At 37.9% G+C, this 4,853-nt stretch overlaps 1 protein-coding gene across 1 annotated transcript in view; it reads left to right on the top strand.

Moving 5' to 3' along the window:
- The window catches only part of TRPC1 (transient receptor potential cation channel, subfamily C, member 1), a gene marked incomplete at its 5' end in the record, with an annotated part of 172,941 nt that overhangs the window by 135,140 nt on the left and 32,948 nt on the right, over positions 1 to 4,853 (top strand). The gene's annotated exons all lie outside the window — the stretch shown is intronic.

Here is a 4,853-nt window from a genome sequence, read left to right on the forward strand (position 1 = left end):
ACCAGGGGCTGCACCTAGGGATTGGGCCTGCCCTCTGCCACCCGGGAGCAGGCCTAAGCCAGCAGGTCATTATCTCCTGAGGGGTCCCAGACTGCGAGAGGGCACAGGATGGGCTGAGGGACCCCCCCCCCGAGTGCATAAATTTTTGTGCACCGGGCCTCTAGTTATAAATAACACTGCAATAAACAGAGGGTGCATATATTCTTTCAAATTAGTGTTTTGGATTTCTTTGTGTGAATTCCCAGAGGTGGAATTGCTGGGTCATAAGGCAGTTCCATTTTTAAGTTTTTGAAGTAATTCCATACTGCTTTTCATACTGGTTGTACCAGTTGCATTCCCACCAACAGTGCACCAGGGTTCCCTTTCTCCATATCCTTGCCAACACTTGTTGTTTGTTGTTTATTGATGATAGCCATTCTGATAGGTGTGAGGTGATATCTCATTGTGGATTTAATTTGCACTTCTCTAATGATTAGTGATGTTGAGCATATTTTCATGTATCTATTGGCCATCTGTTTGTCCTCTTTGGAGAAGTATCTATTCAGGTCCTTTGCCCATTTTTTAATTGGATTGTATTTTGGCGTTTGTGTTTTTGTCACTTTTTGGTGTTGAGTTCTATAAGTTTCTTATAAAATTTGGACATTAATCCTGTATCAGATGTATAGGCACATATGTTCTCTCATTCAGTGGGTTGTCTTTTCTTGATAGCTTTCTTTGCTGTGCAAAAATTTTTTTGTTTTATGTAGTCTCATTTGTTTATTTATTTGTTTATTTTTTGCTTCCATTGCCTGAGGAGATTATCAGAAAAAATATGCTATGAGAAATGTCTGAGATTTTACTGCCTAGCATTTTCTTCTAGGATTTTAATAGTTCAAGTATAATATTTTAGTCTTTAATCCATTTTGAGTTTATTCTTGTATATGGTGTAAGAAGATGTCTAGTTTCATTTTTTTGCAAGTATCTGTCCAGTTGTCCCAACACTATTTATTGAATAGACTATCATTACCCCATTATATGTTTTTGCCTCCTTAGTCAAATATTAATTGACTATAAAAGTGTGGGTTTATTTCTGGCCTCTCTTTTCTGTTCCATTGATCTATATGGCTGTCTTTATGCCAGTACCCTACTATTTTGATTATATGTCATTTTGATTATATGTCCTTCTAGTAGTTTTATATCAGATAATGTGATCCCTCATTTTCTTCTTTCTCAAGATTGCTATTGTTCTTCAGGATCTTTTGTGGTTTCATATAAATTTTTGGAATATTTGTTCTAGTTCTGTGAAATACGCCATTGGTATCTTGATAGAATTGCTTTGAATCTGTATATTGCTTTGGGTAGTATGGACATTTTAATGATGCTAATTCTTCCTATCCACTTATTTGTATCGTCTTCAGTTTCTTTCTTCAATGTCTTGTAATTTTCTGAGTACAGGTCTTTTACATCCTAGGTTAAGTTTATGTCTAATATTTTATTCTTTTTGAAGCAATTGTGAGTGGTATTGTTTTCTTTTATGGGGGGGGGATTGTTTTCTTGGTTTCCCTTTCTGACAGTTGTATAAAAATACAACTGATTTCTGGATATTTTATTCAGCTACTTTATTTAATTCATTTGTCAGTTGTAGTAGTTTTTCTGTGGAATCTTTAGGAATCTCTATATACAGTATCAAGTCAACTGCAAATAATGACTGACAGTTTTACTTCTTACTTTCCAATTTGGATACCTTTTATTTCTTCTTCTTGTCTAATTGCTGTGGCTAGGACTTCCAGTACTATGTTGAATATGAATGGTGAAAGTGGACATCCCTGTCTTGTTTCCATTGTTAAGGGAAAAGTTTATAGTCTCTTCCCATTGAGTATTATGTTAGCTGTGACTTTGTCATATAAGGCCTTTATTATGTTGTGATATGTTATCACAATTTCCACTTTGCTGAGAATTTTTATCATTGATCTTTTATATTGCCTTTTTAGATTCTACTTTATTTCTGCTCTGATCTTTATTATTTCCTGCCTTCTCTTCACTCTGGGCTTTGTTATTCTTTTACAAGTTGCTTTAAGTGTAAAGTTAAATTATTTATTTGAGATTTTCCTTGTTTCTTGAGATAAGCCTTTAATGCTATGAATTTCCCTCTTAGGAGTGTTTTTGCTCTGTCCCGTAGATTTTGGGTTGTTGTGTTCTCATTTTCATTTGTCGCCAGGTAACTTTTGATTTCTTCCTTGATCTCATTGTTAAATTCATTCATTTTTTAATAACATGTTACTTAGCCTTCATGTGTTTGAATGTTTTTTGTTGTAATTTATTTGTAGTTTCATACCATTATGATCAGAGAAGATCCTTGATATTTCAATCTTTTTTAATTTATTAATATTTATTAATATTTATTAATAAATGTATTAATTACTTGTCCTTTCATAGGGTCTATCTTTGAGAATGTTTCATGTGTACTTGAGAGGAATGTATATTCTGCTTTTGGATGAAATATTCTGTAAATATCAATTAAATTCATCCTTTCTAGTGTGTCATTTAATGCCAATGTTTCCGTGTTAATTTTCTCTCTGGAGTATCTATTCATTGATGTGAATACAGTGTAAAATTCCCTATTATGTCAGTATTACTGTCACTCTCTCCCTTTATGTCCATCAAGATTTGCTTTACATATTTAGGTGCTTCTGTGTTGGGTGCATAGATGCTTACAAGGATTATATAATCTTACTAATGGCCTGGTGCATGAAATTCGTGCACATTAAAAGGGAATTAATTAGAGGAAATATTTTAATATTGCTACTTGCCCTTTCTCTATAATAGAAGTGTCAGAGATGAAAGAAAATTAGTAAAATGTATATGACAATCTCCCTCCTGTCAGAGTCTGGGGCATGCCGTGGGGCCGAGAGTCAAGTGCCTGCCCACCTGCACATGCCTCAAAGGCGTGTGAGACCCAGACCTGGCCAGCCCACACCGTCAAGCCCTGAAGGGCAGGGGGCGCAGCCTCAGGTCACCTGTCAAGCCCCACCGGGAGGAGTCACAGCCTCAGGTCTCCCGTCAAGTGCCGCTGGGCGGGGGAAGGGGGGTTCTGCCTCAGGTCCCCTGGCCTGGCCTGAGGTCCCCTGGCCTGGCCTCAAGTCCCTCTGTCCTGGGACCAGGGTGAGGGGAGCGGCCTCAGGTCCCCCAGCCTGGTCTCAGGTCCCCCGGCCCAGCCTCAGGTCCCCCGGCCCTGGCGCTGGGTGGGGAACGTGGCCTCAGGTCCCCCAGCCCTGGTGCGAGGGTGTGAGGGTGTGACAGCCATTTGCATATTAGCTCTTTATTATATAGGATTGGATTGATCCCTTTATTATTATGTAGTATCTTTCTTTGGTTTTTTTTTACTATAGGCTTTGTTTTAATGTCTACTTTGTCAGATATAAGTATTGCTACCCCAGTTTTTTTTTTTTTTTCATTTTCAGTTGCATGAAATATTTTTTTCCATCCCTTTTTTTTTAGTCTGTGTGTATCTTTCATTCTGAGGTGGGCCTCTTGTAGACAGTATATATATGGGTCTTATTTTCTTATCCATTCAGTGACCCTATGTCTTTTTTTAAAAAAAAATTATTGATTGATTTTTAGAGAGAGTACTGGGGTGGGGAGAGAGAGGAGAGAGAGAGAGAGAGAGGAGAGATCAATTTGTTGTTCTACTTATTTATGCATTCATTAGTTGATTCTTGTATGTGCTCAGACTGGGGATTGAACCCACAAACTTGGTGTATTGGGATGATACTTTAAGCAACTGAGCTACCTGGCCAAGGTGCCCTGTGTCTTTTGATTAGATCATTTAAGTCATTTACATTTAAAGTGATTATTGATAGGTATGTATTTATTGCCATTTCATTCTTTTAACTGTTTCTCAGTTTTTTTGTTTTCTTCTTCTTAAAGCAAGCCATTTAACATTTCTTGTGATATTGGTTTAAAACACACGCGCGCATGTGCACACACACACACACACACACACACACACACACACACATCTGTAGCTTTTTCTTGTTTGTGAAGCTCTTCATTTCTGCTTCAGTTTTAAGCGATAGCCTTGCTGGGTAATGTAGTCTTGGTAGTAGTTCCTTGCTTCTCATTACTTTGAATATTTCATGCCAATCCCTTCTGGACTGAAATGTTTCTGTTGAGAAATCAGCTGACAATCTTATGGGAGCTCCCTTGTTGGTAACTAACTGCCTTTCTCTTGCAACTTTTAAGATTCTGTCTTTGTCTTTAACCTTTGTCATTTTAATACTGCTGTGTCTTGGTATGGGCTCTTTGGGTCCAACCTTTTTGGGACTCTCTGCACTTCCTGGACTTGTGTGTCTTTTTCCTTCACCAAGTTAGGGAAGTTTTCAGTCATTATTTCTTCCAATATGTTCTTGATGCCTTGCTCTCTCTCTTCTCCTTCTGGTACCCTTACGAAATGACTGTTGTTACACTTCATGTTGTGCCAAAGGTACCTTTTATGATCCTCATTGTTTAAAATTCTTTTTTCTTTTTGTTTTCTCTGATTGGTTGTTTTTTTTCTAACTTGTCTTCCAAATTGTAGACTCAGTCCTCTACTTCATACTTTTGATTCCTTCCAGTGTATTCTTTTTTTATATATATATTTTTTTATTGAAGGGGGAGGGAGAGGGAGATAGAAACATCAATGATGGGAGACAATCATTGACAAGCTGCCTCCTGCACGCCCCCCACTGGGGATCGAGCCCACAACCCAGCATGTGCCCTGACTAGGAATCAACTGTGACCTCCTGGTTCATAGGTCGACGCTCAGATACTGACTGAGCCACATCGGCTCGGCTCCTTTTTTTTTTTAAATAAAGGATTTTTTTAATATTGTTATT

Source organism: Myotis brandtii, unplaced genomic scaffold, assembly GCF_000412655.1.
Source record: "Myotis brandtii unplaced genomic scaffold, ASM41265v1 scaffold291, whole genome shotgun sequence".
Lineage (NCBI taxonomy): Eukaryota > Metazoa > Chordata > Mammalia > Chiroptera > Vespertilionidae > Myotis > Myotis brandtii.